The sequence below is a fragment of the Ciconia boyciana genome, chromosome 22, assembly GCF_034638445.1.
Source record: "Ciconia boyciana chromosome 22, ASM3463844v1, whole genome shotgun sequence".
Classification (NCBI taxonomy): Eukaryota; Metazoa; Chordata; class Aves; order Ciconiiformes; family Ciconiidae; genus Ciconia; species Ciconia boyciana.
This window is the reverse complement of record NC_132955.1, coordinates 1,272,310-1,283,243: the sequence shown is the minus strand read 5'-3', so window position 1 is coordinate 1,283,243 and position 10,934 is coordinate 1,272,310.

Sequence of the window (10,934 nt, the reverse complement as noted above, 5' to 3'; positions counted from 1 at the left end):
ACTGGATTTAACTCAATTCACAACTTTTTGGGTCCGACCATCCAGCCAGTTCTTTACGCAGCAAAGGGTACGCCCGTCCAAGCCATGAGCAGCCAGTTTCTCCAGGAGAATGCTGTGGGAAACAGTGTCAAAGGCTTTACTGAAGTCTAGGTAGACAACATCCACAGCCTCTCCCTCATCCACTAAGCAGGTCACCCTGCCATAGAAGATCAGGTTGGTCAAGCAGGACCTGCCTTTCATGTACCCATGCTGACTGGGCCCCATCACCTGGTTGTCCTGTACGTGCCGCGTGATGGCACTCAAGATGATCTGCTCCATAACCTTCCCCGGCACCAAGGTCAGGCTGACAGGCCTGTAGCTCCCCGCATCCTCCTTCCAGCCCTTCTTGTAGATGGGTGTCACATTTGCCAACCTCCAGTCCACTGGGACCTCCCCGGTGAGCCAGGACTGCTGATAACGGATGGAAAGTGGCTTGGTGAGCACTTCCACCAGCTCCCTCCGTACCCTTGGGTGGATCCCATCCGGCCCCATAGAGTTGTGTGTGTCTAAGTGGTGTAGCAGGTCGCTAACCATTTCCCCTTGGATTATGGGGGCTTCATTCTGCTCCCATCCCTGTCTTCCAGCTCAGGGGCTGGGTACCCCAAGAACAAGTGGTCTGACTATTAAAGACTGAGGCAAAGAAGGCATTGAATACCTCAGCCTTTTCCTCATCCTTGGTTGCTATGTTCCCCCCCATGTCCAATAAAGGATGGAGATTCTCCTTAGCCCTCCTTTTGTTGCTAATGTATCTATAGTACATTTTTAATTGTCTTTTACGGCAGTAGCCAGATTAAGTTCTAGCTGGGCTTTGGCCCTTCTAATTTTCTCCCTGCATAACCTCACGACATCCTTGTAGTCCTCCTGAGTTGCCTGCCCCTTCTTCCAAAGGTCATAAACTCTCCTTTTTTTCCCCCAGGTTCCAGCCAAAGCTCTCTGTTCAGCCAGGCCGGTCTTCTTCCCCACCGGCTCGTCTTTTGGCACATGGGGACAGCCTGCTCCTGCGCCTTTAAGATTTCCTTAAAGGAAATTTTGTCTCAAGATGAGGAAAATAAGCCTGTCCCCTCCGTACCCTCTGCAGCAGCCAAAACTCAACATCTTGGTGCTTGGGGACATAAAAGCCAAGCACATTCCCCATGCCTGTGCTGCACAGGCTGCACGGGAACGTGCCCGACCTCTGTGGGCAGCACTGGTGGGGACCACGAGATGTGCAGAGAGTCGGAGCCAAAGGCTCACTGACAGGAGTTAATCCTACAGGCCAAGGCTCCCTCCTCCATATCCTGTGTGGATCTGGTGTGTAATACATACAAACAGTGGGCTACGCTTATTAAAACATTTGTCCTTTCCTGCATCAGTGTTGAATGACTGACTTATTTACTCACCTATCTCGGATTGATTAACTATGGAGTCACTGGATTAACAAAGAGACACGTTGCTCTTGGGCAGCCAGTCCACAAGCCCTCGTGGGCGAGGGCAGGAGTGCTGGGCTGGCGCGGTACGTCATGTCTGGTAAGCGGTGACTAATTGCAGTGCTGGGTGTTGAGAGCTGTAACGGAGGTGGCTCAAAACAGGCCGGCTTTGCCCTCGATGAATTATATAACCCTGAAGAAGCCTCTCCTCTTTCTGGAGAAAGAGACACGCGGAATAGCACAGACTCCTGAAGATTAGTGAATTAGAAGCAAACATAGCTGCTGTCTGCTGCTGCTCACAGCATACGGCACTCGGCACGGCTACGGATCATGAGTCACACCAGTTAACATTCTCAAAAGAACTAGGAGAGGTTTTTAAGGACTGCAGAAATTAATAAATACTTCAAACTCATTTAGCTTCCTCCCAGCCTGGACCCCGCTGTGCTCCTGAGCCTCTGATAGATTTTATTTACAGGACTGGCAGGTTGGTCCGTAAGAAAAGCTCAGGAGCAAGGACGTGTCCTGCACCAAGACCTGTGCTGCAGAAAGGAAAGCACCTCTGGGAGGCAGCTGTTGTGCCTTTAGTTGCAAATTAGACAGGCACACGGCATCTCCGAGCCGTAACCAACCCATTAATACTAGAGAGGGGAAAGACACGCCGCTCCAGCTGCGCCTCCAGGCATTCGGGGCTGCGCTCTGCAAGGCCGGTCTGTCCCAGCCCCGGTGGGAGATGGACAGTCTGGAGCAGGTTACCCCTACGGAGGGTCGGTTGTGAAGAGATCTATCAGAAAATGGGTGGGAAGAGCTGGACCTCAGGGTAGGTGGGTGAGATGCATCGGCTGCATGCGGTGGGGTCCCTCCTGCGAGCCCACAGTGCCTCCCCAGCCGGCTGTGCCACGGCCAGCGCCTATGCATTCCTCTTCCCCGGCATTTCTGGACCCAAAGCCCAAGGTGCAGAGGATGCAGAAGCGGGCTGGGACCCCAACTCCCCTTTCCCACTGGCTAGCCGGGCCGGCTGTGCCTGGGCGCTGCCTGCAGAGCTCGCATCGCCTCTGGTCCGGTCACAGTGCGGGTCTGCTGTGCGGGCAGTCGGATCACAGGTAAGCGGTCTGCCCACTTCTGGTTTCCTGCCTTGGTGCACGTATGTGCCGTGACGCTGCAGGCACCGCTGTGAGAAGTGCAGCACTGTACAAGGCTTGGAGGGAGCGTTTGTTAAATATAAAAAGAAGAGTCATTCCAGGTCAAAAACACAAGCTACATGGAGTGAAAATTGGATTCTCCCCTGGAGAGAAGAACTGCCTGGCTCCAGTCAGCATCCGCAAGACAAGGCTGGTTTTAATTTAAGTAGGTACAGAAATAACGTGCAGTATGCATGAACCAGGACTGTCAGGGGGTTCCAGGAGCATGCACACAACAGCTTCCCTCCTCTCTTGTACTCCTGCCCTGAGTTTTTGATCTTTCTTGTGCCTGATGCTGCCAGAACTAGCCTCCAAACCTCATTTCTCCTCCCTTCCCTTCTCTGGGTTAAAGTGAGAGGTCTCCCAGGCTCCTCACAAGAATTTCGAGCCTCAGCTGCAGGCTCGTCTGCTCGGAGGAACAAAGGAGGAGAAGGGCTTGGGTGAAGGAGGTTAATCACAAGGTGGCTGTTCGCCACCGGCGTGGTGCAGCCATGAGAAAGGCAAACGCTGCCTGCAGACATCAGGACTTTCCAAGAGCACTCAGAAACAGCAGTGCTCTCGTGCACGGCCCTGGTGAAGGCTGGGCCGTGTCCAGCTGTGCCCCCTGGGTAGGGAAGAGGGGCCGGGCTGGAGTACAAGGACCACGAGCGCAGGCAGCACAGCGAAGCCGATGGCACATCTGTGCCGTGCCACAAGGTGCGATGCCCTTCGCTCCGGCAGCGGCAGCAGAGCAAGCTCTGCAACAGAAGCATCACAGCCCTGGCAGAGGCAACCCAGGCGCTGCAGACATGCCTTACAGGGCTTGGCTGGCTAGCTTAACCGGGGCTGGGAGGATTTACTGGCTGTACAGAAACCCTGGGGGAAGGAGCACTGTTGTTTAAGCTAAGACAAGGCTAGCACAAGAAGAAATGGAAATAAGCTGGCCACAAACACATCTAGACTGGAAATTACAGAGTTTCTGCTTCTGGAACCAGACTGTAGAACAGAATTCCCCCTAACATGAAGGGGACAAGTCACAGATTTGGATGCAGATGGACACACTTATAAAGGCTCTTGTTGAGGCAGCTGCCTGTTGCACCAAGAGACCTGTCTCGGTGAGGCAGGAGCTGCAGTTCAGCCCAGTAACCCCAGTCCTCCCCTCCACCTTCAGCCCAGCTTGGCAGGCAGCCCCCTGACATGAAAACACAAAGCCCCCTGACGTGAAAAGGAGCTGGGCTGGGGTGCCAGGACTGGGACCAGAGCTGGAGCACCCACGTGGGGCTGCGGAGAGCCGAGGCAGGAGGCAGGGCGCTGGGTTTGCAGGGCTGCAGGGTGCCTCCTTGGCAGCGGGAGAAGCAGGGTACGCTTGGGCCAGGGCTGTGCCAGACACACCCCGGCTGTTAGATAACTGCCTGCACGCCCTTCCCAAACCCGCCAGGCACAAACAACCCAGCCAGGCTGCAACGGCCACGTGGACGGAGCTCCATGGATCCTGCATGGAACAAAGGCCGTCCGTGCAGGGCCCTGTCCTGGCTTCATCTGCTGGAGCACAGCGAGCTTGGTGCCGACCCCCAGCTCCACCTCTGCCCGCGGCCACGCTGGCTCTCCCCCAGGCTTCAGCAGATCGGGCAAGGTAACAGCCATGCCGAAAACGCTGCCTCCCCAGCTCTGCCTGGCAGCTGCACACGCAGAGCCCTGGATGTCCCAGTGTGGTTATTTGGAGCTAAGACATATGAGCCGGGCCACAGCCTTGTTCCCTGTCTGCGCAGAGACCCCAAAACAGCAAAGCCAGCTGCCAAGTCTGGGTTGTTTTCCCTTGCAGCGTGAGCCCTGGGAGCCTCCCGATGACAAGTCTGTTACACATCCACTCACCAGCAAGAGCAGAAGGAACTGCTGGGACACTCAGGATTTACAGAGCTCATTACGCCCAGCTTAATCATTGCAAGGGCTGAGGGGTGACTCGCCTAGATTACCAGGGTGTGCTGATGAGGTTGAGGAAAAAAAGTTGCCATGGTTATGCTGTGTTTTGCCTGCAGAGCAGAGAGAGCAGTGGTATCACATAGCAAATATTAATATACCTCCAGCTACAGGGGGGGTCCAGCACCTGGAGCACAAGGCAGCTGGTGCCTGAGGAGGGGCAGCCCTCCCCGAGTCCGGGGGGAGAAGGGGTGACTGTCAGACAAAGCCGCCTCCCTCCTTGCTCAAACAAGAATAATTAGAAAGTTCAGCAGCAAAAAGAAGCCTTTATGAAATCCCAGACAGCATCGATAACTCTCGGTATTTGATCAGCCCGTGGAGCCCCGTGATGGGGCAGCATCTGTGTGACCATTGCCAAAGGAGGACTTTTTGCTGGGGCAGCGAGAGGCACTCTGGCAGCAGAAGCCATCCTCCCGCAGCAATCCCCCTGCAAACAGCCCCAATGCATTGCTTGTTTAGCAACATTTCAGACTTCTGAAAGGGTCTCCAGGGTTTTGGATGAGGAGGGTTATTAGCAATGTTGAAATTGCTACTCAAATAACTCCCCCTCCCACTGCCATGCTCCCTTTTCCTCTCCCAGGACGGCTCTTTCCCCTTTGGCAAGAGCTTCTCTAGGTACGAGATGAGCAGCAGAGCCTGGTCCCCCATTCCAGGAGAGGTCCCAGCACAGCCAGGAGGGTTTTCCCTCCAGCTCTTTGCAGGGTGAGCAGCCGACATAGGAAGATCAGGGAGAAGACAGCAAGGAGACCATCTTTAGAAGAGGGTGTCTGTCCTAAAATAGTCTAAGTTAGCTAATCCTAGGAATGTTTGAGATGAGTTACAGGAATGTGAGCCTTTCTAGACACACTAACAAGCTCCTCAGAGCACCAGCCTGGATTTTTTCCCTTCTGAGACCATGGTCACATCTCACCTCCATCCCCTTGTGGGACTGCGTTAGGCAGCATTATTACGGTGGAAGCTGCAGCATAAGAGAGGCTGTTTCTCTGCATTTCGGAGGTGCCAAGGGAAGGGACAGGATGGGAGCTGCTGCACAGAGGGGTCTGCAGACCTTTAAGCATTTCAGAAGGACGCTGTACGTCTGCACTCCCCCGTGCGCGTTCCCTTGAGCGTACAGCACTGCATTCCAGGGCTTGAAACCTTGTGAAGCAGCAGACCATGCTCCATGCTCTTCTCTTGGGTCCAAGGGACAAACAGCACAAGGTAGGACTAGATACTCTTCCTCCCCTCCTCAGACCTCCATCTTCCTGCCAATCCATCTGCCTACACAGCCCGTGTATCCGCAGGGCTCCTGGCTGGACCCCTGCTTGCACAGCTTCCATGCAATCGTCCTGATGCTCTACTCTCCCCTTACACAAGGACGGATCCTCAGGACCTTGGTTTTGGTTTCACAGCATCTCTTGATACTGACCTGAGCCACAATGCTTTGACCTCGCTGACTGTCAGTGGCTTAAGAAAGTACAGGGGTACCAAATAACCTCGACTAACGCACAGCTAGCTGATTTTTCTCCCGAGCCCTACACAAACCACTACCTCCAGCTAGTCACACTTCTTGCTACCATGTGGCATTTTTGCCTTGAACTCTCAACACTTCCCCACGCCGCAGCTTCCCCCGAAAAGCAGGGTGCACGCACACAGACACGCGATCACAGACTCATTTCTACAGGCTGAATTCTCTTCAGGCAGCGTGAATGAAGCATTTCATGCCACTTGTACAGATGCACGGTCAACAAACATCACTGAAAATGTTAAACAGGCTTCAAACTCTGGGTGAATAAGAAAGGTAATTGCTAATAAAATAAAACCCAAAGACTACTGAGAAAAGTCCAAAACCTTAGCCTGAGCAATAAGCACAATCCCATGCCATTTCTCACAGAACATCCAGCAGCCTTCCCCACCCAGGATAAACACCCCTTGGTCTCTCTGCCAGCCAGCAGCATTGTTCAGGCAGGAACGACCATGCCTTGGCTTATTTGAGATCTCTGCAGCAGATTTCTCGCAAGGCACAGGAATAATCACCAGCTAAATGCAAAGCAGCAGCAGAAGAAAGAGAAGTGATGGAAGAGAGGAACTGATACAAACTGCAAATAACATTAGCATGGAGGATAGGAGGAAGAAAAGGACTTGAAAGAGACATGGAAAAGGCAGAGATGGCCCTTGAAATCAGCACTCAGCAGGTACCTGAGCTGCAGCTGCTCGTCCCCTCTCCTGCACACCGTTCTTGCTGCAACACCTCCAACAGCACCTTGAGCTCTTAAAATCAGCACAAGGGTGAGTCTGTGCAAGGACTCAGTCCTCTGGGAGCCTTGGATTTAATGGGAGCCCAGTCCCTCCCACCTGGGCTGAGCTTTGCTCGCCGCCCCTCCGTGCGCAGGGTGCAGCCCTGCTCAGGCCAGGTGTGATGCAAGAGGGAAGACCCAGACGCCTGGATACAACCCAGAGCGGTGCTGAGCTGGCAAGAGTCCAGGCTGCCTCCGAAGCACGCTGGCACAGGAGGGCTGAAGGCAGGGAGCTGCTGAGTCGAGCTGCTCAGGAGGATGACTTTCAGCTGGTGCAGAGCAAGGTAACTCTGCTTGGAGCAGCTGAGGGTTTGATGCTACAGGTGCCAAGGGCCAGGACTGTGCTCTGCCCCTGCAATCCCACACGGGTCAGCAGGAGCCCAAAACCAGCACTCAGCCATGGCATGGGCCCCCTCGCAGCTCGCGGACGGAGAACAGACGGGGACCGTGCTTCAGCCTCGCTCTCCAAACGTCGGCTGTAGGCTACGAAAATAAATGAAGGGCGAACAAAAAGCACATGACCGTCTCCTCTCGAGCTGGAGCATCGAACTGTGCGTTCTCTCTGCTCCTCTCCAGAGGTATCTGTTGCTCCCTGGTGCAGAGGGCACCAGTAGACCTGTTGGGAGGAACAGTTTAAGGGGTTACAGCCTGGCCCTTTGTCACTGCCTCGGTGGCAAAGGTGCTGCATTAATGAGTGAGACTGGTCCAGTTCAGTGCAAAGGGAAAGAAATGATCTCACGTCACATCTGGCTAAAGGGCGGCTGTAGACTTCCGAGGCTGCTCTGGCCTGATTTAAAAAAAGACCCAGGTCTGCCCACACCCTCAGCACAATTATCTGACTGGTGTATTACAGGGAGCAGATTAAAAAATATATTTAAAGGCAACTGTGTCTCTAACTCATGTTTGCACAGTGTCCAGCCCCGAGCAGCCAGGCCTGACTGCTGCATTTAGCATTCCCGCAATGGGAATGGATGATAATAAATAATCCCCAAACATCTTTTTGGATTGCTGTACATTTTGGCTCAAGGGTTTCTTCCAGTTTCAGTAGGCACAGAGCCACGCAGCAACCTCTAAAATGATATATCTGAAATACCCTTTTTCAAGGGGACTGCCTATCCTGCCCATAAATGCTTTTGGCTTACCGCAACATTGCCACACCGATAAGGGACACTTTGAAATGTCCGATTTTATCAGGAAATACACCATATAAACTCCCTTCCTTTAAATTCCTTGATCTCACTTTACCGTCTTTCCAACGTTTTATTTATTACCAGCAGTTGTTTTTTCCTTTCCTTACATCCCTGGGTAAACAGTGTTTCACACTGCCAGCACAGCCCCTTTCCTTCCGTAACGGCTGCGAGATTGCAGCGGGGAGTGATCTCCCGGCAGCTTTCCTTTTTCCTGGGTGGTAAAATTCACCATTGATGAGGTGCTTGACAGACAGCATTTATAACCTGGAGGATGTTCACTATCACTGTTACTGCACACGCATCACCAGTGCGAGACTCCAGCTGGAGGGAGCAGACGGGGAGTAATGTTGGGGAACCACGATCTGCGTTAGGTCCCTCGAGCTGAGCATCTTCTCTCTTGCAGGACGCTTGGGCAGTTATAGAGGACTGCACTGTTTGCAGCAGCTACAGACAGTGTAGGAAGGGAAAGTGCCAGGGCTGTGGGGGGAAAGGAAGGGTTTTGGCCGTAGAAAAAGGTGCCTTTATGCTCTGGTCCCCTCATTTGCAGCTTGCACTCAGAGCACACCCAGCTTTGATGATGTTCTATGGGGTTTGCAACCCTGGTAAGATCAACTCTTTGTCAGCAGGCTAAAACGCGTTGTTCAGGGCTAAGCATCTCCTTTGGAAAAATGGCACGCAGGCGTGGACATCCGAGAGCGACCCTGTGCTGGACCGCCCCATCCCACTGCCCCAGCTCCAGCACACAGCTGGTTCATGCCTCACTTGAAAGAAGGTGGTGATCAGATCAAACGTGACTGCAGTGCTGGGCTGGCGTCCACAAAAGAAGGCGCTTCCATCACACTGACACCGTTCGCTAACATTAACTTGCTCAGCAATACATAAATAAATGCAAAGCTGTTTGCTGTGTTTTAACATCCCGTCCCGTTTGCCCCAGGCTTGAAGAGGCCTCGCTGTCCCAGAGTGATGCAATTCTTTCTCAGTGGGTATTGGATTGTTACTGCTATTGGCACTTATAAAGCCAAATTGAAATCCTGTGTTGCTGTTTTAATGTTGCTTTCAATCTGCAGCACAGACATTCACGTCTCAGTGCTTTTCCATTTGCATTGTGTAAGGCACTCGGAGATGTCCTGGAGGGGCCAGCTGCTATAGAAAAAGGCTTTTTTGTTGCAGTACTGTCAAACTCCTCCCCGAATGCTGAAGCAAACACGAGCGTGGAGATATTGCAAGACCCCTCAGAAAAAAGCACCATTTTCCTTTGGCTGTGACTTTGCTGGTTTTGCAGTGGAGCCAAGATGTTCGGTAGCTCTTTTGCCAAGCCATTACATGTTCTTTGCGCTCTCCGTATGCGTGGAAGAGTAATGGGAAAAAATTAATGAGGTGGACAGAGGGCTTGTCAACACAGCAGGGTATTCTGACCTGCCCCGATGGATCACTAACCACCCCCTGTGTTGCACAGGTGTAAAAATCTGCTTGCATTAGGGCTCTGTTATCCCCATTACAACTCGGGTTAAGCTGAATTTACCGAGGATGTTTTGTATTTAAGCAGCAACGCCTGTGAGAACCACACGCCAGTCAACTGTGCGGGTGTACTTAGACTGAAGTGAAAAATCCCAGAACAAACAAGCCTCTGCGTCATCCTGGATTTTCCCACCCTGAAGGCCCCAAACATTATTAGCAAACAACACATCCCTAGACTCTGGCCCTGTAGTTATATATCCCTACTCTGTAAGTAGTTATATAGTCGTGCAGGTGGGTAAGACCATGGTAATGAAACTCTTCCACGGTGGAATGGGATAGGTGGTTAGCAGCCAGTAAATGCCACTTTTTTGTGGCAGGAGGGCAGAGGGAAATCAGGAGGAGTGGGAGACTGGCTGAGGGACTGCACTCTGGTCACAGCTTGTAGCTGGAGATGGCTGAGGAAAACCGAAGTGGCCATAGGACTGGCTGGAGCAAACGCTTCCTCCCAGGCGCAGCCCATCTTCAGACGGCTGCTGGCTCAGGGCACGATCACTGGCAAAACAGAGCCGTGCCAGTAACAGCAAGCTGTGCAGGGGCTGTTTGCAGAACTGATCGACCTTCCCAACAGAAGCAGGCTGCAAAAATGAAGAATGAGGATTTATTTCAAGAACAAGAGAGGCAGATAGCCATATAGGCAGGACTATGTAGGTTTTGTAGATGCATGGTTACTTTTTTCTGGAATTTGAGCAAAATAAACACACAGATATCAATGAGCTGACCCAACACAAAAGAGCGTTTTCAGAGGAACAAATATTGGTTATGAATAAGACTTGGGAGTGCTTCCCTGGAATGTACCTGTGCAAAGGAGGAGAAAAGGTTAAAAAATCTCTCTATTTGTAACCTCTGCTTGGAATTGCAGATTTGTTTCTTGCCTAACTGGAGGGAAGCCACGGAGTGCCTCTGGGGACTGCAGGCCGGGGCGGGGGGGCGAGGTGGGGGAGGCCTTGGGCTGAAACGTTCAGGTCATGCAGAAGGGCTGGAACAAGGGACTGTCCTCGAGGTCCTTCTTCACCCTGGGAACGCCCCTCGGCAGCATCAGCGGCAGAATGCTCTGCGACCACCTCTGCTGGTAGCTCCTCTGTCTCTTCTTTTCTTAACTAAAATGGACCTGTCTGTGCAGAGCAGATTTCTCCGAGCATGGCCCTACCCAGGATGTGCTCATAAAAGACAAAGTATTAATGTGACAGCTCAAAAAGAACAAATAAAATTTGCGAGCTGGCCCAAGCAGCTGCTCTGCCCAATTGTTCTTCAGGAATGCTCTGCTCTGTGTCCTGAGTTATGTGCTGAGACCACCTCCCTCTCACCACTGGCTCCAGAAAACCTTGCAGAAGTCTGACACACAAGAATTGAAGTGGCACCATGTCCAACACA